The 26973-nt window shown below is 26.8% G+C and overlaps 1 long non-coding RNA gene and 1 other non-coding gene across 2 annotated transcripts; one reads left to right on the forward strand and one right to left on the reverse strand.

Moving 5' to 3' along the window:
• Window positions 1-4995: 4995 nt before the first annotated feature.
• On the reverse strand, window positions 4996-5068 carry Trnak-cuu (transfer RNA lysine (anticodon CUU)). Its single transcript has one exon. It is a non-coding gene; the product is annotated as a tRNA-Lys (tRNA).
• Window positions 5069-26421: 21353 nt separating this feature from the next.
• Window positions 26422-26734, forward strand: LOC135927609 (uncharacterized). Its single transcript, XR_010572121.1, has 2 exons — window positions 26422-26556; window positions 26600-26734. It is a non-coding gene; the product is annotated as an uncharacterized LOC135927609 (long non-coding RNA).
• The last annotated feature ends 239 nt before the right edge of the window (window positions 26735-26973 follow it).

A 26973-nucleotide genomic window follows, 5' to 3' on the forward strand; every position in this document is an offset into this window, starting at 1 on the left:
TTAGAATTGACTTAGTTATCCGCTTATTATTTTTTATAAATATAAAATCGAATCTATTTTTCAAAATAAAATAGCCAACTATTTAAAATAAAATAGCCAACTATTTTTCAAAATAAAATATCCAACTCTTTTTCAAAATAAAATAGGTAACTATTTTCCAAAATAAAATACGCAACTATTTTTCAAAATAGGTAATATAGTACGACACAAAATTTCTTAAAAACTATCTTTATTATTAAAATAACATATTGATTTATTATAATATATTAATTTTGTTTAAAAATAATAACCAACGATCTTTTTTAAATACAAAAGAATGTAAAAAAGATAAAATTTTATAAAAAAAATTGTAATTTTACAATGTAAAAAAATATATTTTATGCTAATGTATAAATAAGATTTTATAAAAAAACAAACAATTTTAAATTTACAATGTAAAAAATAATTATAATCAGTGCGGGGAAGTTGTTCTACAGTATTTAGTTAATACAATGGGGGAAGGGAATATGATATTTTGAGGCATCAAAAATCTTGAAAGTATAAATCAGTACAGGGCAGTCTATCAACATCTATTGCAAAACAAAAATATTCTTTAAAAATAAGAAATAATACAGATGCAACTACAGTTGCGGAAATGGTAAATACCTATCATGCCGTACAACATTCAGAGAGCTACTTGACATCACAATGTTGGTAGAATCTTTCCCCATAATATTTAACGACTAATATAAATGAAAAGTATACTTTGTAGAACACAAAGGAGCAAGGCTATCATCAATGTTTTAGGATATAAATCCAGAAGGTCAATTCTTAACGATTTGAAAGATGTGCAAACATATGCAATTCTAACAGATGCATCTAATAAGGAGATATCAAAACATTTCCCTTGATCCTCCCCTATTTCAGCAAAATTAATGTCATTTCAATAAAACTATTAAAAAAATTTTCTCCAGAGAAATATCCAAAGACATAGCTAACCATATATAATGGTAAATATGGCAGATTTGGCATTAGCTATATCTTTTCCCCATAATATTTAACGACTCCAAAATAAGTGCTAACTTTACTTGTGGTAGGACAAAAATGAGCAAGGCTATCACAAATGTGTTAGGACCTGAATCCAAGAGGTCAATTCTAGACGATTTGAAAGAAGGACATCCATATGCTATTTTAACAGATGCATCAAATAAGGGAAATATTAAAACATTTCCCCTGATCCTTCGCTATTTCAACAAGAATAAGGGCATTTCTATAAAACTATTGAAATTTTTTTCATCCGATAGTGAAAAATCCAACGATATAGCTAACCACATAATGGTAAATATAGCTGATTCAGGGTTATCAATGAGTTGCATGTCAGCTTTCTGATCTGATAATTCCTCAGTGAATTTAGCAAAAACCAGAGTGTATTTACAGATTGAGTCAGCATAATGTTGGTTGACAGGTTCCTCTTAATACACGCCATCGTAGAATTTTAAAATTTTACAAACCTTTAAAAAATAAATAGATTATAAACGCTGTCCTAATATTTTGAAAAAAATTTTCAAAAATAAATGACAGAAGTATGTTTAGGAATTTTACATATAGGAAATCTACTATTTGCTGTTAATATGCAGTTGCAATCAGAAGAATATAATTTAATAAAGGTTCACTAAATTATGCTGCAGAAATAGCTAAGTAAGAATATTATTACTAATATCGGATAATTATTAATAAGATTTAATATGATGTCTTGTTTGAGGAGATTGTAATGCTTCTTTATTTTTATGATTTGCCAAAATATTCAAAATATTAATTTTACAATGTAAAAAATAAATTTATTTGATTTTATGCAAATGTATAAATAAGATTTTATAAAATATAAAAAGTCAAATAGTTATAGTTAATTATATTTTATTAGATTTAAATAATGGGAACTAAACGTTTACCGTCGTTATTACGATATTTATAAAATTCCTGGCATGATATAATTTTGTTTAACCATTAACTCGGCCTCTAATTTTGTTAAAGCAATTCGATTTCTCTCCTTTCTCCAGGCAGTCCTCATCAGGCTAAAAATGCGTGCGCTCCGATGAGGCATTAGAATGAGGTAAGGAGAAAACATACACGCAAATTTTTTCCAAGCATGGGGATTTATCGTTATTACGAAAAAAATTCCACCCATTTCTTCTTTGCTTTTAGACCATCTAACTTTAAGTATTCTGGCGAATCATAAAAAATGGAAAAAATTACAATCTCTTCAAACAAGGCTTCAATGTCTATCGGTAATTTTAATATATTTATTAAATTACAAAAACCATCAAATGATGGTTTCTGTTCCAAGGTCATAATATTTATACACTTGTAAATAGAGTTATTAAAATCAAATCTTGATTGTAAATATTCCAAAATTGTCTTAATAAAAATATTTGCTTCATTTAAAAATACGTTAATTATAGTAATATTTGAACATTTTAATATGATATTTTTAGCAATAGCGCCATAAAATTTATTATCTATTTTTAACTGTAGAGATGAACAGAGCTGTAGCATGATTTTGTGAATCTTTATCAATAAAGAATCTTTTGATTGCAACTGAATATTAACTACATGAAGTAGATTTCCTACATGTGAAACTAATCCCAAATATGCTTCTGACATTTCATCCTTGAAAAAATTTTTTCAAAATTTTAGGACAGCTTTTAAAATCTTTATTTAAGAAGTATTTCTTTAAGGGTTCGTAAAATTTTAAAATTCTCTCGATGGCAGGTATTAATGATAACCACCTGATAGGTACATATCGCAACAACTCACACCATTCCAAATCAGACCACTCCACCAATTCTTTTAATTCAGTGACTCTTTTAGTTGATGAACTATTCGTTAAAACATTTCATCACAATTACTTCGACATCTACAGATAATACATTCATTGCCTTCTTGCAAGAATTATGCAGTATATGGCATATACAGCCAATTGGTATTAATTCATTATTGTGCTGCCTCAATTCGGTAAATACACCTTGATTTTTGCCAAAATTGACAGAGGCATTATCAGCGCAGAAAGCTGACATGCAACTCATTGATAACCCTGAATCAGCTATATTTACCATTATGTGGTTAGGTATATCGTTGGATTTTTCACTATCGGATGAAAAAAATTTCAATAGTTTTATAGAAATGCCCTTATTCTTGTTGAAATAGCGAAGGATCAGGGGAAATGTTTTAATATTTCCCTTATTTGATGCATCTGTTAAAATAGCATATGGATGTCCTTCTTTCAAATCGTCTAGAATTGACCTCTTGGATTCAGGTCCTAACACATTTGTGATAGCCTTGATCATTTTTGTCCTACCACAAGTAAAGTTAGCACTTATTTTGGAGTCGTTAAATATTATGGGGAAAAGATATAGCTCTGTGAATGTTGAACTACATGATAATTTTGAAAATGTCGAGCGGAAAAATAAAATAAAAGAACTAGACATATTTTTCGAATAAATTTTTAAAATTTATTTTAAAAATATAAAAATAATCAAATACTGTCTCTCAAAATTATTATATATATATTAAAAACATTAAAATGCTAAAAAAAAAAATTGTGGGAGAAATTAAAAAATTGTGGGAGCTTTTTGTGGGAGATTTCTAATTGTGGGAGTTTTGAGGGAGTGAGATGTATGTGGGTAAACTAAAAAAATTGTGGGAGACTCCCACTGATGGGGGGAGACATGGCAACCCTGTATGCATCCCATTTTTTTAATTTACAAATTTGAAAATTTTAATATTAAAAAATAAATAACAGGTAAAACTGTAAATGAATATCTAAAATTAATAAAATTTTAAAAAATAGGTAAAATTAAATGAATATCTAAAATAAATTAATAGCAATACACATATATTCCCTTTTTTATGTATTAGGATAATTTTAGATTATAAGATTTGGAAAGTAATATAGAATCAAATTTTTTTAATGAAAGAGGTTTGAAATCATAATTAACTAATTTTCTTTTCTAATAACCATAATTTTTTAATCTTGAAATCATTAAAAAGAAATATGTTAATTGATATAAATAATAATTAAAAAATGCAAATTGCATGTGCATAATTAGTTGAAACTTTCTCATATACAAAAGGTAAACACTTTGACTTGAAGGATATTTTTCTTATGTAAAGGAATATATAAATCCTTGTTTAGCCATGACACATTAATAATTTAAATAACTAAAAAAATTTCATATGTATTAAATATTCATTCATTATTTAGCTTATTGAATAAATTATGTTAAGTAAAAAGACTATTTTTTTTTATAAATGTTTGTTTTGAATAATGATTTTGAAAAAAACCATAAAAATAGGAGTATTAAAATTTTTTTATAATATTAAAAGAAGTTGTTTACATATTTTGTGCTTTCATAATAAGTTTCTGTTTGAAAACGACAAACCCTGGAAAATAAAATTATTAGATTACAAGATTATGCTAGATAAAAATATGTACATTTAAAAAACACCATTTAAAAAAAGTGATTATATAGGAAAGTTCTCAACCATAAAATTAATTTTTTCTATATATAGATATATTTGCTTGAAAATAATAAAGCAGCTCAATATTTATTTTTATACAGTTTTTATTTGTTTTACAATATATAAATTTAGTATTATATAATGTGTAATGCAATAAATAAAGTCAAAGTTAAGGTTTTATACTGATTTTTAAGTATTAATTTCAAAAATACACATCTATATATATAATTCGAATTAATTTTTGACTGTTCGATTCAGTTTTTAAAGGTTGAAATCAAACCGATATAATATCTATTTATGAACTTGAACTGTTATTTTTGCCTAAGATATTTGTTAAGGTTTCTGATCCCTGTTTATAAAAAACCATTTTTTTTAAAATATATGCAGTAAATCATTTGATAAAGATTATCTCTTCGGCACAAATTTTTATAAAAGTAATATTGAGTGTTATGAGTAGAAAAAAGATATACTACTTTGGTATTTAAAAATAAAAAATTACGCCCAACGTGGGGCTCGAACCCACGACCCTGAGGTTAAGAGCCTCATGCTCTACCGACTGAGCTAGCCGGGCTTAGCGAAACTCTTCATAAATTATATATATATTATGCTTTTGCTATTGAATCTATTATTCTATTTAGTATTTAATTATGCCTAGAATGTATCTAAAGTTGGTATATATAAGTTGACCACCTAATGTATATATCTTTAAAATTATGTCAAAAATATCATGTAGAAACATAATACCTATTATATTTAAAATATAATTAATAAACCATAATTTTTCATTTTTATAATAATAAATCGAGAACATTAAACTTGTAAATTAAATGTATATATCTATTAAGTTATGTTTTAAAAATAAAATATAAAATTTATAAATATACTCTCTAAAAATGGAGGAAAAAACTATTATGAAAAAGGGCCTTAACCACAGTAGGGGGGTAGCCCTCAAAAAATGTTTTGGCCCCCAAATTAAAAAAAATAATTTCTTTATTAAATTTTAATTCACCATTAACAATTAAATCTACATGAAATAAAACAAAATTTTTAGAAAAAATTATTTATAACCTCTAACAAATGAAATTATATAGCAATCAAATCTTTATTAAATATTACTAAGCCCCATCCTTCTCATACAGATTTTCTTGAAAGATTTTTGAATGGAAAAAGTGACCCACCTTGATACATCTACCCAATAAAACTAGAAGCTAATTTCGAATTTCAAAACTTATCTAAAAGGTTAACAAAAACTTAAATTGTTTAAAATCATGGAAAGACTTATTGTCTTGTAAAGATCTCATTCCATGAACAAATGAATAGATAATTTTGCTCTCCAAATGATTAACTAAACCCATATCAATAAAAAGCAAGTAGAGGGTATAACACAGATGTAAAATGATATCAAATAAAATAGATGAAGGTGATATAGGTGGTGCAATTAAACATATATCTTCAAAAAACCATCTTTCTCCTAATAATGGAAGCTTTGCAACTATTTAAACAACTATATCCCGAGACTTCCACAGATAATCTATCCATCCCTCCAATCCACCAGATTATGATTTTTTCCAGTGAAGAAATAGTTTCAGCATTATCAATTATTTCAGCAAAAATTCAGCAGGTGGTCTCAATAATTTTATTCCCTCTATTTTAAATACATAATTAATTCATAAAATTATTCCCATAGTTCTGACATCAAGGTTTTAACTACTTTTTTAAAATATGGTCTCCCTAATTTCATTCCCTCCTATTTTCAATACTTAATTGATTCAAAAAATCCTTCCCATAGTTTTGACATCAAGTTTTTAATTGCTTTTTTGAAATATCATAAAGGATATTCCATTACACACTCAACAAATTTTTTTAAAAGCACATCTAATCGCTTTATACAAGTCAGATGGTGGTAGCTAGTGTTGTTAATAAGTCGAGTTCATCCGACTCAGAGTCTCGAGTCGTTAGTCGATTAACTCGAGTCGTGATCAAGTTCGAAAATATTCGTCCTCTAGTCGACTAGAGGACGAATATTTTATGAACTTTAGTCAACTAGAGGACGAATATTTCTATGAACTTGATTTGACTAGAGGACGAACAGTTTTATAAAATTGAGTCGACGAGGACGAATATTTCAAATTAATTATTATTAGTTAAGATATTTGTTTTTTTTACATTTTTTTACTTTAGACTTTTAACTTGAGTCGTGATCGTGAATAAGTATTATATACTTGAGTCGACTAGAGGACGAATATTTCAGATTTATTATTTTTAAATAAGATATTTGTTCTGTTTTTTATATTTTTTACTTTAGACTTCTAATTTGAGTCGTGAATAAGAATTATATAATTGAGTCGACTAGAGGACGAATAGTTCTACAAACTTGAGTCGATTAGAGGACGAATATTTCAAATTAGTTATTTTCCATTTTTTACAATTTTTTACCGTAGACTTTCAACTTGAGTCGTGATCGTGAATACCAATTATATACTTCATTATCTTATTCCTCAATCCTCATTTTATTTAATCAAATAAATTCTTATTTACATTTTTTGATAGAATACTATATTCTCAAATAATTAAATATTTTGCAGGTAGCTGAATATATTAAAATTATCTCAACCATTATTTGAATTTTATATAGGAAAGGTAGACTTGTAATAATAATGAAAACTATGAGATGGCAAGTTAATTTTCTTTATCACTCCTCCTCAGGCGCGTACGCAGGAATTTGGACTGAGGAGGGGGGTGGGGTAATAAAATTTTTTAAGAAATATTGAGCATAATTTATTAGGACTAATAACTTTTCTAATACACAATTTTGAATGAATGTGAATTATAAAAAAATTATATATACCTCTGCAGGGCTCTGTTATTCTTCTTAAAAAGATAATGTTCTCTCATTAGTTTACTAATGGGAAGAGTTGCTAATAATTATTTTAATACATTGGGAATATAATCTAAAATGTGTTTGAAATAATGCAAAGCATCCATAGAATTTTTTGGGACTATATCAACCGTAGTTAATCTTTTAATCATAGTTATTCAGCTAATAAGGCATCATAAGATACTTTAACATCTTCATGATAAAAATTTAATAAATATTTATTTTTTTTCTATCATCATCTGAAAAATGTTGAAGGCTTTTGTGGAAGTTCTGCAGATTGGTAAGTGCTGCATGATGAATTAAAAACCATTCATTTATTTGGGTTATAAATGTATCTAAGAGTAGGGATATTTGTTTTATAATTCTTCAACTGATCCTATATTTTGTGGAAGTTGTGCAGATTGGTAAGTGTTGCATGATGAATTAAAAACCATTCATTTATTTGGGTTATTCTAAGAGTAGGGATATTTGTTTTATAATTCTTCAACTGATCCTATATTAATGTTTTGACGATGAGCTTGCTTGCTGCAAGTCAAGGGGGACAAATATTAAACACGTATAGCTCTGCCTTTGACTCAACAATTATATATAAAATATGAAATTCTTCATCAACATTAGCTCTGATTTCCTTGAGTTCTAATAAAATGCTCTCCGCTATTCTCATCTTCTTAATCAAGTCAATGTCATGTTTTTGAAAAGTATTACATAAAATAATTGTATAATTAAATAATATATTCTAATGAGAAAAAAAATTTGGAATAAGTATTGAATCCAATAATTTTCTTGCTTCAGGAAATATTTAAATCAAACCATTATGATATTTCAGTAATAGCATTAATAATCGGCTCTTCTAACTCCATAAAAGCTGTTACTGCTTGATGTCGGCGACGTTGGACTAGCTTGCAATTTCTTTTTCTCTGTTGGACAAAGAGTTTCAGGGATAATTATTATTTGACTAGAAATTTAGATAAATATTACGCCACTAATATTTGAAAGGTAAATATTACGCTAAGGAAAACTTGAAATCGAAATTAATTGATAAAATAACTTAGTAGACTAATGTGATAAATAAATGTAATTAAATATATATGAGATAAGAATAAATATTACAAATTTAAATTAATATTAACAATAATATTTTTGAAAAATATATTCCGGAACCTGCATTTTTTGGCTTTGGGGGTGGAATGGGATTTGTCCCCCCTGCCTCCCCCCGCTGCGTACGCGCCTGCTCCTCCTCATCTATATATAAATTTAGTATTTTTATAGGGTTTATTTAATAGAAACATATTTATATTTTTAAAATAAAATTGATCGGCTATAAAATAAAAATAAATTTTACCTGTCAATTCTCAGTTTTCCTCTATTCTCAGTTTACCTGTCAATTCTCAATTTAGTTATATCGTTAATACAGAAAACAGCTGTAGGATAGATGATTTCGATAAAATAATTAATACATAAAAACAAAATTAAAATTTATCAAATCATTTTATTGTTCTTCGAATTGGATGAAGGTGCCTTTAGAAATTAAAAGAATTAATACAAATCAATTATAAGGATTAACTAATTGATCAGTTTTCCACGATAGCCCAACTCAAAATAGCTTTGCATGTGATTGTAAAAGTTACTATAATCATAAGGAATAAATCCTTGTAAGAGCTGAATAATATTCACAACAATTTCATCTCCTGAATTAGGACAGGTATTGATTGCTCGATATTTATTTTTCAAGATTCTAAAAAAATTTTCGATGGGATTTAGCTGAGGTGAATATGGTGATAGGTATTCAATCCTACTTTATAAGCATCGATAAGATGGCTTCTATGTATAGATGTATTATCCATTACAAAGATTACATCTGGTGTTAAAATAGAATCACGGAATAATAACCCATTCTCCTTCGATTATTTTATAAAGGATCCAATTCCTATTATACAAAGTATGCTTACATTTTTGTCCTTAGAGGATGAGAATTTTATTATTGACAGACATTGTATGGCGCCCTGGCATAGATTGGTGAACATGCAAGTTTATTTCAGTTTCATCTAAGAAATATAATTAATCTCTTGGGATATTTAAAATCTTTGCACAGTAGATTTGGCCATTGATAAAATTTTCGTAACTATATCTATTTTTTCTTTATTCCAATATTTGTGTATTGTTTTTGGTCTTTAAATTCTCGACTAAGATTGGGAATTTTCATTTAAATTGGAAAAATTAATACTACTATTGGATAATATAGATTCTATTCCATATTAAGCATTTTTTTTATTACAAGAAAAATTAAAAAATATTTTTACACATTTTTTTAAATTAAATTACCAACACATTTCTTTTTATATTTAAACCTGATGTTTATTCTTAATTAATTGCTTGTCCATATTTAATTTCAATATGTATTAAATTAAAATAAAATCTTATTTTGAATAAAAGGGGGCAAACATTAAACGTCATGTAAGAAATTATGTTGTAAATATATAATTAGTGATGAAAAATGAAATTTTTTTTCCCATCTTCTATGAGAATGCTTAAGTAAGATTTTTGATTAAATTTCATCTAAAATTCTAAATTTTAATATTTAATTTTTTTTTAGAACTTCTTAATTGTATCCATTCATGTCGATAAAAATATGATAAAAAATTTACTTTATTGAAAATAAGCCTATTACCCAAAACCGGAAATGGCTATAAAATAAATTGTTTTTTTATAGATACACTTTATATTTCCTATTGTACAAATTCCTAGAGTGGGCCAAGAATCATAACACTTTAAATATAAGTAGTATGGTCATATACTATACAAAATATATAGTAATTTATTTTAAAAAAAACTGGGGAATATACTTGAATAAGAGCTTTAAAACTAAAATCTGATTATTTTGCGTTTTTATTTACCAGAATTTTAAAATCAATTTATATGTAAAAATATATTTAAAAATTTATACCTGACACGAAACTTTTTAAAAAATATAAGACTCAGCCTGAACCAAAATTATATAAAATAAACCCGAGCCGGGCTGTGTTTTACAGACTTAATAGGAATACAATTTTTTGCTACCTATCCTTGTTGATTAGCAGAATTGTTAAAAGATACTTTAGATAGTTCCAGATACATCGTCTAAAAATGGATTTAAATATAGATATAACAAGTGATGCAAAATATCCCCATTTGAGCTGATTATTAAAAATGGTTAAATATTTTCGCTAGATAAAATATTACTTAAATCTCGAGATTTGGCGAATATATGTCAAAACTTTATTTTCCATCTATGAGCAATATCTTCAGGTTGCGTATTATTTTTCTGGATAAAATACTGAGTTAGCCATATTTAAAATTATTAAAAACATTGTCTAAAAACGTATCTAGATACAGACTCATATTGAAGACTCAAGTTCATAAGAACTATCTCTAGTCGACTCAAGTATATAATTCCTATTCACGACTCAAGTTGGAAGTCTAAAGTAAAAAAATGTAAAAAACATAACAAATATCTTAATTAATAATAACTAATTTGAAATATTCGTCCTCTAGTCTACTCAAGTTGACGACTTCGATTTATAAGAATTATTCTATCTTTAGTCGACTCAAGTATATTATTCCTATTCACGACTCATTGGAAGTCCAAAGTAAAAAAATGTAAAAAACATAACAAATATTTTAATTAATAATAACTAATTTGAAATATTCGTCCTCTAGTCGATTCAAGTTGACGACTCGAGTTCATAAGAACTATTCGTTTTCTAGACGACTCAAGTATATAATTCGTACATGATGGAAGTCTAAAATAAAAAAATGTAAAAATAGAACAAATATCTTAATTAATAATAACTAATTTAAGATATTCGTCCTTTAGTCGACACAAGTTGACGACTCGAGTTCATAAAAATTATTCGTCCTCTAGTCGACTAAATTATATAATACGTATTCACGATCACGACCAAATTGAAAGTCTAAAGTAAAAAATAATTGTTTTGTTAATTAATAATAAAAACGAATTTGAACATGAATCAACTTTCACGACTTGAATTAGTCGACTAATTCGACTACATACTCTGAGTCGAAGTCGGGTGAACTCGACTTATAAGTCAGGCGCGTAACCAATGGGAGGGAAAGGGGGAAATTTCCCCCTCCCCCATCTCAAATTTGGCTGTTTTCATAAATAATTTTAAGCTAATAAAAATGTTACCCCCCCTATAGGGAAATCCTGGATACGTTACTGTGATAAGTGAATTGTTGTAATCCAAATATTAGGTAAGATTTTAACAATCTATGTTCCTTGAGCTTAGTTAGTAGTAATAAAATAACAAATTAACAATCAATTAATTAATATTTAAAAAAAACATTAGAAAATCAAATTGATCAAAAATTTATTTTATTAAAATTATTATGCTTAAGTTTTATTTAATTTCAATGAATTAAGAACAAGAAATACAATCACAAAAGTTGGCTATAATATTTCTACAATAAATCAATGTATAATGAAAAGCACGTGGTAATGATGTATAGCGACAAGCAACGTTATTGATATTTTGTGCATTAAAATATAGTAAACGACATGATAATTCTCAAGGAATGTTATATATAAATAAAAGAGATATCATTAAAAATAAATAAATGCAGCCTCAAAAATCGACATTTTCTTGAGGCCCCGTGGGCAAAATGCCTACCTGGTCTTATGGCCAGTTCGCCCCTTGTCATAGACTATCAAATATTATATTTTTGTATTCACATGTATTACCCATTAGATGTCAATCATAGATTGTGCTTTGATTTGACATAATAATATTATTATTATTGTTATTAATAATAGATATATAATTTTATATATTGTATTAAAATTTTATTTTTTCTTGTTAAACTTTAAATAAAATAATAAATAATCTTGCTTCAAATAGTATATAAATTATTTCATAGAATGTACATATTTGATATAATATATTACGTTAATTTTTGGGAGATAAAACAAACTTAAACATGATACTTGTTAAGAATTTGCGAGATCTTTTAAGACCGTAGTTTAAATAGTTAAAAGGCCTCAGGATTTAGTATTATAAGGTTCTTTACATTTGAGTGCTCAACCGTAAATAGGCACCCATTTAGATTCCTCTCAGGTAGTCTTTCATTTAGGGCAAAAATAATTGTTATATATTTTTTTTAATGTGTAACGAACTTACTTTTTAAAAGTTAAAATTTTTGCGTATCATTTACCATCATTATCTGATAATTTTTATGTTTAAATTACTGTTTATTAGTTATAATATCTCATATATATTAAGCATTCTTGTAGAAAGTTGGTTTAGTCTAGGAAGGGTATAATTGAAAAAATAATAGCACATTTTTTTAACCAAGTTAATTTGTTAATAAATTCAAATATAAATTTATTAGCCCCAGATTTTTACTAAAAATAAATATTATTATTTGTTATTTATTTATTCCAGGTAAAAAAATTTAATTGCAACTATTTCTTTATTTAAATTTTATTTGATTTAAAGTCTTAATTAAAATTTGTATTAAATAAAATAATTTTGTTCTAATAAAAAGATTATATTAAAAAAACTGGTTTAAATTTGTAAATTAACTTTCATGGTAACTAGTTAGTTTTGAAATGGAACTGTAATTAGTTACAATTGACTGTTTTAAAAATTTTAACTAATAACTGTAATTAATTATCAAAGTTTTCACTATCATTACTTTTAAAAAATAACTTTTAGTAAAACTAATTCTAATGCTGATGCTTTTTCGTCAATTTGAGGTTTTTTGCTTTTGCTAAAATGTCAGCAAATGCTTTTTCTTTTCTTAAAATAGCCTCGATATAATTATTATAATATTAAATGCATAAAATTAATGAAAAGCCTATATAATACATCTATCTATTAAAAGCAGCAGCAGAATGATTCTTTTTGAGCAATGAATTCCGTTTAGATGTAACATACCTTGTACAAGAATGCCTATTTTCAATCAATAAATTTAAATTTTCCAACTCAAATCTCGTCAGGTTGTAATACTTATCCTAAAACTTATTTGTTGAGAACTTTTTTAAATTTGTATACAATTTTCTAAAATTCAAATATCTTTAATAACTTTTGACAATTTGCTGATTTTGCCATTAATATATAGAACATGTTAATCTCTAATTTATAAACAAGAACTATATCACATTATTCTCTTCTCATTATATGAATTTTTATATTGAAATATACAAGCTCTCCTACACACCCCATAAAACAATAACTACCTAAACCCCTCCCACCTCCATACCCCCTAAATAATCCAAATAATATAAATAATGTTGACCCCCCCCATCAAGAACGACTTTTATATACAATTTGTGAGAGATTAGGGTTAATCCCCATCCCCGTCATTTTGGAGGGGCTTCAGACTTTTGTTCCGCCTTTGACAATGTTTATATCGATAAATTCATATACTACTGGAATTAATTATAATATACATGTATTCTCTAATCAAAATATAATATAGAACATAAAATGCAATCTATGATTTATATCATTGATCGTTTCACTTATAACTTTACTTCGAGTGAACGATAAATCTTCTATTAAATTGATCTTTACTTCTCTAATTTCATTTTCAAATTTTCTTTTTAACTTCATTAATTTTTTCTCTCTCTAACCCCAAACGGGACAGCGCGTCGGCGCATCTGTTTTGATTACCCGGCCTATGAATTATCTCATAGTCGTAATTTAAAATCGTGGCCCATCGTATTAAACGGTTATTTGTTATTTTATTTAGGTCTCTTTTATCACCTAAGATATATTTTAAAGGTTTATGATCTGTAACCAAAATAAAATGACTTCCATAAGTATATTGATGAAACATCTCGATAGCGAACATGATCGCCGAAACCTCTCGATCAATAGTGGCGTAATTCTTTTCAGCCGCCGAAAGTGTCCTCGATGCGTAAGCAATCGGTTTCTCCTGGCCAGTAAGAAATCGGTGTGCAATAACAGCTCCTAAACCATCTTCGGCGTCACAAGAAATCACGACAGGAATATCGGCTAAATAAGGAATTATTGTATCTTCTTTTGATAATATTTTTTTAACTATTAAATATTTCATCTTCTTTAGCTGACCAAAACCAACTCACATTTTTACTCGTTAGTCGGTGTAAAGGTGCACAAATAGAATGTAAATATTTAATAAACGATTCATGATAATTTATTATTCCCAAAAACGAACGTGATTCTTTAACATTAGACGGTGTTTTACAATTTTTTTATAGCATTAATCTTATCTTCGGTCGGGTGAATTCCGAATTCATCAATAACATGACCTAAATAAGTAACTGACTTTTCTCCAATTTTAATTTTATTGGTCGTCGTTGTCAGTCCAGCCCTATCAAATCTTCTTAATACTTCTTCTAGATTAAGTATATGATCAAAATTATTCTCGCCTGTAATAATTACATCGTCTAAAAATACACTACCATAGGAATTCCATTTAATAAGTTTTAAATAAAACGTTGAAATATTATCGGAGCGCTAGTCAACTCAAAAGGAATTCTTTGATATCGGTAATAACCGACATGAGTCGAAATTACTAAAGGGTTTCTACATTTTGGACTAACTTCGAATTGTAAAATGCATCTCTTAAATCTATCGTTGAAAATATTTTACCACCCGCGATCCTATTTGTCAGGTCGACGAAAGTTGGTAATAAATTGTTATCTATCGCTAAATATTTGTTGATTTTTACGAAAATCTCCGCATATCCTCACGGTATCGGATTTCTTTAAAATATTAACCGTTGGCGTAGCCCAAGTAATCGGAGCTATTGTTGGATCCACCTTCTCGATAACGCCTTTTTCCAAAAGTCTGCCCTACTCAGCTTCAACGGTTTGACGCAACGGAAATGGAATTCTTCTATACGGTAGCGCAATTGGTACTGTGTTTGGTTGGATCTTGATGACGGCTTCCTGTAATTATATTTGTTTCAATTTTTTTTATTAACTAGCGGAAGATTTGAAACAATAGTATTTAAACTGAAATCTTTTATATTTATTATTAATTCGAACTTCTTCAGGTAGTTTTATATCAAATTCTCTAAGAAAGGGCATTCCAAAAATAAGGGAATTCTCACCCTTAACTACCCAAATAGGTAAAATTTTTAAAATTTTCTTTACATCGACTTCCACTAAACATTTACCCAATACTTCGATCTTGATATGGTTATATCCTACAAGTTTATAAGCAGGTGATAATGGTGGTTTGCCTATGCGACTCCAGGTAACCTCATCTATCACACTTCGCGCCGCGCCAGTATCAAATTCCATAGTAAGCTGCAGCACATTGATCTTCGCATCGATTGTAGCTTTATTAGCAAAAGACAGGCGAGGTGTCCGTGGTAAAATCATTTGTATAGCATGCGTCTACACTCTTTCGCTATGTGGTTTGCTTTTCCGCACCTAATACATATTACTTTTTTTTGACTGAAATTAGGTTTAAAACTTGGTTTATAAAAATTATGGTTGAATGTGTTAGCATTATAATAATTATTATTATTGAATTTGTTTACGTTGTTATAATTGTTCCTAAAATAAGTATTTTTGGAACCTTGCATAGGCTTATGTTTAATTATTTTATTAACTTCTGTCAGGGTTTCCTTCTCCAATGAAGACAGCGCGATAGCTAGACGCACAGTATCTTCAAAAGTAATATTCCCTTCGGAATATTTTGACCGAAGTTCTTTGTCCAGCTCAGGTAACCCTACTCCTAAGATGAAAATATCTCTTAAGAGTTCATCAACCGGCGATTTAAAACTACATAAAGTGCAAATGCTTTTTAATTTAATTGAAAAATCAATTATAGTTTCGTTATTTCTTTTTAAGATATAAAAATTGTTTCTAGGAAGAAAAATACTCGAGACATCCTTAAAATTTTTTTCTAAATTCTCGAGTAAAGTTAAATAATTTTGTTGTATTAGGATGATAAAAATTCATTATATTTTAAAGGATTATATTTATATATATATTTACGAACCTGTTGTTAGCCATGTATTTTGTTTATTTTTATGGAAAAAGAAAAATTCAGTGGCAACAAAGGAAAAAGATGTTTATTTTTGTTTTAAAAAAGGAGAAATTTATGTATATACTAGCACTTATTATTTTTATGGAAATTTATGAATAAAGAAATATTTGAGAAGAAAAGATTCAATAATTAAGAAAGAAGAAAGTAAGGAAAGATCTATAATTAATACTTAAAAAGTGAAGAGGTAAAAGATCTATAATTAATACTTAAAAAAGGTAAAAGGTAAAAGATATATAGATTTTTGATATTTCGTTATTTCCTAATAGAATTTTTGTATTTCGTTACTTTCATTTTAATGGTGCCGTGTAGTTAATTTTTACATAGGGGTTTATGTGGACACAAGTATTTTTAAAATCTTATTCAATTAGAATTAATTTTTAGATTTTAGAAGTAATAAATTAAATAAAGGGTTAAAGTGAAAAATGTTGAAAATTTAAAGAAAAAATTATAGGTTTCTTTTAAAGGAAATAAGGCTTAAAATTTGAATTATTTAAATGAGGATATGTTATTTTTCTAGGCTCATAATAATAGGCATTCTTATATTAATAGCGTATCGGATGTTAAGAGTATACTTATTGAAATATTTAATAAATTTATTAATAGGTATGATTTAATTAATAACGTTGTATTTATTGTTTTAATAATTTTAATAATAATATATTTTATTATATTAATAATTAAGGAAGAAAGGAATTAAATAGCATTTTTCAGAGGTAAAAACAAAGAAAGGAAAATCAGATATATCAGATAAAATAAATAATTCTTTAAGTATTAAAACACAAGATAATGAATCTTTTACATTTAGTATTACAAGAGATACAAAATAATAATAGAAATAATATAATTGAGGAAACTGATAAAATAATTAATCCGGTATTAACAGAAAGTAATTTAACATTTAAGGAAGTAGAAATATCGGGTCAAAATATTTTACATTCAATTCTTAAGGAATTGCAAGGTGATAAATCACATATAGGACAAACATTTTCGGACAATGGGAAATATAATCATATAGATAAATCTTTAGAGAAGAAGATAAGGTCAGGGAAGATTATAGATCGAGATAACACAACAAATATTTTACAATTAATTTTAAGTGAGTTACGTAATAATAAGACAATTATGCAGGAGAAAAGTATAAAGGAGGTAAATAATAAGACACTCGGTACAGGAGATAGCATACAAGATATTAATTTTACATCAAATACTTTAAATATGATTGTAAAAGAATTAAAGACACAAAGGGACTTAATAAGGGATATGTCGCGTGATTTAAATAAGTTAATAAATATTGTAGAATATGGGATCGTAGGGGTCATAAGGAACAGGATTGTTTTTATAATAAGAATAAAGTATTGGAGGGTATGAGATGTAATAAGTGTGGTTATAAGGGACATACTGAGGATAAATGTTATATTAAGGAAAAAATATTTGTGAGGGTTTCCCAATTAGAAATTCTAAAAATTTTAAATCTGCAACTTGTAATATAAGGGAAATAGACAATACATTAAATAAGAATTTAAACAAGATTAATGAGTTTAAGGAACGTCGTTGTTTTAAGTGCAGAGAAGAAGGACATTTAGCTCTTAATTGCTTTAATTGACTATATGAATCTAGGAGGTATAAAGTGGTCGAGAGACCAAATAATCATATTAATAATAATAAATTATGTCATAGTTTTAATAATAAATTTAATAATATGTTTTATAATGAATTGAATATTTATAATAGTAGAGGGTATTATATTTATGATAAATGTAAAGCATTTAGGGAATATGGGAAGGATCAAGCGAGAGACACGAGGGTAAATTACAAACACAATACGTACAGAGGTAGCATGGCAAAAAGAAGTTATGTTTTTCAAATGTTTTATTTTTTATAAGTTTATTTATTATCTACATCACAAAAATTTCTTTGAGTTTATATATATTTTTTATAATAACTAATATAAATATGTACAAAGTTAAAAAATAAAAAAAATATATAAATGATATTAAGGTAAAAGAAACCTTTAAACAAAGGATTTTAAAGTAAAAGAAACTAACATTTTTTACAATTTAAGTTAACAGAAAAATTTATATATTGAATAAACCTTCAAAAAATTTTATAAGTAAAATATTATTTGCATCTTTAACAAATAGAATCCAAATTGAGGAAATATGGTCGTCGGGGTAGTGAATACATTATTATATAATTTAGTTTGTATTCTTTTCATAATCATGGAAAATTACCATGGTTCATTATTTATATCAGAAACCTTCAGTACCATTTGCACGGCCCGGGTTTTTATTTTTAGGACCGGATTTTTTTAAAAAAAAAATTTTTAGACCCGGCCTTAACTTTTTAAAATTATATTATATTTATTTTTAATTTTTATAGCTAATAATGGTGATTCAAAATATTTGGTTTTAAAATATACGGCCCGATCCGGGTATTTTCTAAAAAAATTTCAGGCCTGGCCCGAGTATTTAAAAAATTTTTAGGCCCGGCCGATGTACCCGGGCTGGGGTTAGCGCAAGACCTGCAGGTCTCTGATTTATATCATTAAAACAAATCTCAAATTGCAAGTGAAAGGAAAAAAAAATCTTTTCCTACCATTTAATATAGAAATATGAGTACATAAAAACATACATGGCAATTCTCTCCATTGAAAGAATTATATAAATTTTTTTTTACTATTATTGTGAGTGATATTTATATATCTTAGATATTCAAACAACAATTAACAATACGCCTACTTGAGAACATAATTGTCAAAAGCCTTCATAGACTTGGCCATAGGCGTGCTCAGAATTTTTCTAGGAAGGTTGGCAGTGGCGCCACTAGGGTGGGGGACGCGCAGGGGCTCGAGCCCCCTAAAAAATTTGAATAGTACCCTGAATCAAAATTTTTTTTTAAAAAATGGCTCTTTAATATCCCTTTGAACTAAAAATAAATTTTTTGATTGCTGTTAAAATTGTATTAATATCCACATTTATTATTTGATTATCATTTTATTTTTAATCATAATTTAAATTTTATTATATGATAAATTACATTTTTATTTTTCTCAAAAAAAGATCAATAATAATTTTTTTATCTCTTTATATATCTTTTTTTAAACAATAATAAAAAAAAACTAACAAATTGATGTATCAAAAAAAATGTTAATATAAAATTTTCACCGATTAAATTTAAATACAAAGTGAATAAAAAAATGTCACATTAAAATGAATAAAATTTTGACCGAAAGGTATAACATAATCACTATTATTTAACATTTGCCCACTGAACGATTTCTTTTATAATTCTATTAAGTAATTTACAGATTTAATTTATTATTTAAAAATTAATAAGACTATCTAAATTTTTATTTGAATATTATTTTAATTAATAGATAGATTAATACATATAAATTATATTTTGTCAGCTTGCAATCAAATTCTATGTTAAAAATGGAATATCAATACCATGCATAATGTTTAGATATCAATTTAGCATTAACAGTTGAAGTTTAATTTATTTTTATTATTTAAATTATTTTATTAAATAAATATAATCATTTATTAATTGATAATTAACAAATTAACATTGTAATTAGCCGAGTTCAAAATCACTATTTAAACTTTATTATGCATCTCAAAAAAATATCTATAATAAATTTTTTTTAAAAAGAACTGAAGAAAAAAGTAGCAATGATTTTGAGATGACTGCTCTAAATATTGCCAACAATGACAATTTTTCTTAGACCAAAGAAGGGCAAGCTGGTGGTGAACAAAGTATATTTAAATACAGTTTTCAATTTTAAACTATGCTTTAGATATTGAAAGACGATTAATTGTAGTTTTAAGTGATATAAATATTACAAAAAAGTTAAAAGAAAAAAAATAGGTCAATTAATTTATATAAAATAATAGAATCTATACGTGTGCCATAATCTGAAGATATATGTGAGATCCAGTCTAGAGTTTTCTCGGTAGTATTAATTTTATAAATATAAAGATAAGATTTGATATAGGCATGGAATCTGAAGAGAATGCTAGAACAAACTAGATTGTTGGTTGTAATAATCCATATAAAGGTATATTGGTAAAAAAAGTTGTATTAGAACAAATTACATTTGATGAAATACATTTTAAAATTAATCTTATTTAGATTTTTGGTTAATGAAAAAATAGGCTCATTGCGAATGAGAGGGTTGTAAATAATGTATGGACAGAAGGAATGAAAATAGGTAAATTAATTTATATATATGATATTTTATTTATATATAATAGAAGCTATACGTGTAGTTCGATCTGAAGATATATGTGAGGCCCAATGCATAGTATGTGAGACCCAATGCATAGATATCTCAGAATGTATAAATTGTTTATAATAATTAAATATAAAATTTGATATAGGCATGGAATCTGACAAGGATGCTACAACAAGCTAGATTCTTGGTAGCAATAATCCATATAAAGGTATACTAGACAAGGAAGTTGTATTAGAACAAATTACATTTGATGAAATACATTTTAAAATTAATCTTATTTAGATTTTTTGAATAATGAAAAAAGTAGGCTCATTGTGAATGAGAGGATTGTAAATAATGTAGGAATAAAAGCTAAGAAAATAGGTAAATTAATTTATATATAAGATATTTTATTTATAAAATAATAGTAGCTATAAAAAATTACAACTATACATGTATTTTTTTCATTTTAACAATTTTTTTTTTTCAAATATATAATATTTTTCATAATTTTCATAAAAGTAATAATATTTTAATTTATATATTAATATTTGTCACTTTTTTAGAAGAGCTTATAAGTATTGTTTTTATTTTAACAATACTTTTCTTTAAATATATAATATTTGTCAAAATTTTTATGAAAGCAAGAATATTTTAATTCATATATTAATATTTGTCACTTTTTCAGAAGAGCTCGATCTGGGGACTAAAACAACTAGACCTATGTAACATATTAGGTACATATCCATATACTGGATTGGTGATAGAAGATGCTTCCAATCTCAGTGGTACAAATTCTTTCCTTGGTTGAATATAGCATTAAAGAAACTTTATTAGTGTTTTCCCTGTCATAATTTTTCTATACAACCTCAAAAAGGTTACCTCTTTGATCAAGGTTATCAAAAATTTCGTAAGGTAAAAGAAAACTTAACAACTCACGGAGCAACAAATGGTCATGCAACGAATGTAATTCTCTGGAATCATTTTAAACAATCTTTGATATAAGGGACCATTAAAGAAAAATTTATAGCACTAACTAAATCAACAACACTTGAAAGAAGAGAATATTTGAAACGATTATTAAAAATTATAATACTATGTGGTAAGTTAGAACTTCCGCTTAGAGGACATCGTGAAAGTAAGACAAACAATAATCAAAGAAATATTTTGAAATATTGAACTGTTTGAAAGAGTGTCATACATTTTTAATGGTATATAAGCCACCAGGTAATGCTCATTATTGCTAACCTCAGTCACAATGTTATCTGCAGCTGGAAACATAATCTTAAAGTACATAGCTTCACAAATAAGGGAGGCAGGCTATTTTGCTGTCATGGCTGTTGACACTCGTGATGTTAGCTCAAATGAACAATTTAGTATATGTGTTAGATATGTTGATAAAACACCAAAGGAATATTTTATATCTTTTCAAAAATGACTTAGATGAGGAGTCATTATCTAAAACACTAATAACAACCTTAAACAACAATTCCATAAATGCAATTTGCGTTGCTCAAGCATATCAGGAGTCCAGAAAAGATATCGCAAAAATCACAAAATGGATGTATATGTGCATTATGCGCATAAACTCAACCTTGTATTGATCCCTGCCTGCAAATCAATATCTTAATTTAGGAAGTTTTTTAACGTATTAGAAGGTATGCATGCTTTTTTCTCAATATCTGTTATCCATCATAATAAATTTATTGATTTGCAATTAAGATTAGGATTAAAATTCAAAAATATTGATGCCTCTACTCGTTGGGGATTCCATATTAGAACGATAGAGGCAGTAAAAAAATACTTTCCATGCTATTATTTTTTGTCTAGAAAATATAGAGCAGCATAGTTATGTGGTGAAAGTAAAGGGAATTTTATATATTCTTATACATATGATACAATTATTTGTATGTTTATATTCCAAAAATTATTATCTATGTGTTCCAATATTTCTATTTTTTTGCAAAAATTAGATTCGGACATATCAACAGCATTGGCTCTTATTGAGTCTCTTATCATTTCTTTGTCAAATTTAAGAAATAATTCTTATTTTTTTTCATTATTTACCGAAGCAAATAAATTTTGCAATTTATATAATCTAAAAATAACAAATAGAAGAATAAATATACCTTCAGCCATTTAGAATGATTCTATTCAAATATATGATATTGTTTCTCCTAATTATTCTGATCAAACAGAAATTTTTATAAGTATCATGTCTTTTATCCAATTTTGGATATTATGATAAATGAATTAAAAAAGAGATTTTGTCAAGAAAACATAGATATATTAATAGCTATAAGTGCTTTACATCCTTCCTTCCCCTTTTTTTAAATAGTGTTATCATTAAACCATTTATCTTACATTATAACTTCCTGATGCAATAGAAGATACGCGATATTAAAGGTTTATATTTTTACTTATAATTAAAAAACACGAACCTATATGTAAATCAATAATAGATTTGATAAAAATCGTACCCATCGATATATTCCCTGGTGTATATAATTGCCTTAAAATTGCGCGAACTCCTGCTCATGTTAAAGATCGTTTTTAGTATTAAAACGGGGGAAAACATATATTCGATCGACAATGGGTCAAGAACGATTAAATTCGTTGGCTCTATTGAGCATAGGAAAAAATATTATTAACATTCCTATGGATCACATTAAAAATGAATATGCAACAATGACTAAGGCGTAGATCAGATAATTTAACCTTATAATTTATATTTTAAAATGCAATTTTAGGTATTAGTATCTGCGATTAAATATATCGTTTAATATTTTTTTTATACATTTTTTTATCATTATCCAAAATTAGCTAAAAAACATGGTACTTACTAAAATTTCTTTTTGAGATAGGAAAAAATCAGAAACCATCTGTAAATGCTCAAGTTGATATGGCCGAATCTGTTTCTACAAAACATTAATTATAAATATTTGAATACATTGACAATACAATAATATATAAGATCTTAATTGCTTTCATCATATCACTCTCCTTATTTTCTAGCCACTAAATATTCATTTCTAATATGGCATCCTTACCGTGTAAATAACTTAAGGCTTCATATATTTGCATAATTTATTCTAAAGATTTTTAGTGTTTTTGTTTTATCAATCTATCTAACATAACAATTCTGATATGAGTTAACACCGTGAGTGTCATGGCTATGACTGCAAATTAACCATCATCTTTATGTGACTATGTAATTTAAGATTATTACCACAGCTGCTGAGAATTTAATATCTCACAATAATTTTCTCGATTACTTATCTAGCTACCATCATGTCATCTAAAAGGAAGCTCTAACCACTTAATAGGTTTATGATTTGGATTGGTCTTTTATAATATCTACTTCAAGAATTGTTGATTTGATTTAGGCCTATAAATTTTTCCTTATTAGTCCATTCTATAAATGTGTAAAATGGTAACTGAGAGTTATATTAGTTTGATAACCTTTTGTCAATGTAAGTTGCTAAGAATTATATTATTGCCTTATGTGGTTTTTAAAAACCATTATTAATTGAAGCATATATATAAATTAATTAACCTTTTTTATAACTTGTAATTCTTTGATGCAAAATTATTTTATATCCGCAATCGAAAATATTTTATACTGTAATAAATAGATTTTGTATTAAAAATATTATTTTTAGAAATGTCTTGTATTGTTTTAATTATTTATATGCTAGTTTATTTTGTATGCATAATATAATAAATGACAAAATATAAAATTCAGAATAATTGTTCAGAGTTAACAAATTTTAAAAAGTATAATATATTAATATTAAACCCTGCCGAAGGCTGGGCAAAAGCTGACCGAAGACCCGCAAATTAGGGGGTGAAGCCCCCCATAATTTTTTTTAGTAGAGCCCCCAGAGATGGTAAATGTTAACGACGCCCATGAGGGTGGATGTTAGATGGGGTTTCTCCATTTTTAGAAATATGTAGGTCTATCGATTGGCTTTAATGCATATGACCTTTCTCTACCTCTCGGATTAAATCAACTTGGCATCTTGATTGGCCAGAACCAGTATTTCAGGTGCATTTTATCACGCAATATAATCTGAATAGAAACTGAGACTAATGTCATTGAAAATTTGATTATTTACTACTCTAACCTCGAGTTGGAGTAATAAAATACAACTTCAAATTGAGCGGTACAATGAGCCTCATGACTTGATGAGTCAGTTTCAGAATGGGCTTAAAGTTATTTTAAATTAATCTTCTAATAATTCATGAGGATAAAATTTAAAATATATTGGACACCGACTCATCTAGCCCACTCCGAAGCTGATTTATCTAGCAGACTCTGGAGCCAATTTCTCAAGCCAACTAATATGACTCATTGCGCTCAATTAGAAGTGTTTTAAAACTAATAACTTGAATAGAATTTAGGCTAAGTCCGGCTTCACCGATTAACAAGACTTATTCCATATTCCCACCTAAAGGAATATATAATATCTATGTGGCTACCACACTTAAATTGAGTAAGTAATAGACATCGCTATTATCATTTTTTGGTGCACGTTGTGTACGAAAATCACTCGAAGATTTATCCAATAAATTAATTCTTCTCATTTGTTAGGAGGTAATCATAATTGGTTGATCATTATTATATATACCTTAAGTTTTGAACATCATCGTTTGACTTTATTTCAGATATATTCTTAGATGCTCACTCACCACCAGGGTTGCCATGTCTCCCCCATCAGCGGGAGACTCCCGCAATTTTTTAGTTTACACGCAGACATCTCTCTCCCGCAAAACTACCGCAATTGGAAATCTCCCGCAAAAATCTACCGCAATTTTTTTTAAAAGTATTTTAACGTTTTTTAATATATTTTTAAAATAAATTTTAAATATTTATTTGAAAAACATGTCTAATTTGTAAATTTCCTTCTATCCTGTTTTATTTTTATCCAATAATAAATCAATACCATTTCATTCATATAAGTCATTACAGGGGAGTATATCAACATCGATTGCAATATAAAAATATTCTCAAAAATATTAAATAATACAGATGCAACTACATTTGCGGAAATCGTATACATCTATCATGTAGTTCAACATTCACAGAGCTATATCATCACAATGTGGGTCGAATCTTTTTCTCATATGGCAGAACAAAAATGAGCAAGGCTATCACAAGTGTTTTAGTACCTGAATCCTAGAGGTCAATTCTAAACGATTTGAAAGATGGGCATCCATATTCAATTCTAACAGATGCATCTAATAAGGGAAATATTAAAACATTTCCCTTGATCCTTCGCTATTTCAAAAAGAATAAGAACATTTCCATAAAACTGTTAAAATTTTTTCCTCGGATAGTGAAAAATCCAACGATGTAGCTAGCCACATAATGGTAAATATAGCTGATTCAGGGTTATCAATGATTTGCATGTCAGCTTTTTGCGCTGATAATGTCTCTGTAAATTTTGGCTAAAACCAAAGTTACTGAATTGAGGCAGCACAAGAATGAATTACAGTCAAAACCGTTTAATTGCGAAAGCTTGGGACCGAAATATTTAAAAATTTCGCAATTATCCGATTTTTCGCAATTATACGATTAAAATTCAACAATTTATTTATTAAAAATCAGTTTGTGTTTTTTATAAAGATATTTATCATCTATATATATTTTAATCATATAAGCCATCAAACTTTGCAATAAATACAATTTTTAATTAATGTAACCAACTATATATTTTAATTTGAATAAGTTATGTAACGAATAAAAAACTAAATTTTAAAAATTTATCTTATTTGTTGAAACATATGATCATAGCTTTTTTTCTTCCCACCAATAATCCTATATTTTTATCGTCAATTCATCAAGTTATTATTTTATAAAAAGTATTCAATTAATTTCGATCAATCAAATAATATTAAAATATCTGAACCACTTGAAAGTAATGTGATATATTTTGATATATATATTTATATTTTCTCTAGATCTAGACATGATTATAGACAGAAAGGAACAAAGAAAATAAGACTTTTAATTATAAAAAGATTGTAATTATTTATGTATTAGCATTATAGTTGTTAATAAATTATTTTTTATTGAATAAAATTATAATTAAATTTGTTTACTTGATTTTATCTCATTTTTTATTTAAGATATGTTAGAATTAAAGCAAAAAAAAGCTTTTGTGAAAGGTAATAACATTTTTTCCTTTACAATACCCTAATATTTATTTCCATTAATTTTAACTACTTTTGTCATTTTACCTTCATTAAATTTACTGAAATATAATTTTACACAAATATATTATCACTTTTTAAATTCTAATTTATTATTAAAGCCAAATTTTAAAATATTTTGC

Source organism: Gordionus sp. m RMFG-2023, chromosome 3, assembly GCF_954871325.1.
Source record: "Gordionus sp. m RMFG-2023 chromosome 3, tfGorSpeb1-WG-v2, whole genome shotgun sequence".
NCBI classification, from domain to species: domain Eukaryota; kingdom Metazoa; phylum Nematomorpha; class Gordioida; order Chordodea; family Parachordodidae; genus Gordionus; species Gordionus sp. m RMFG-2023.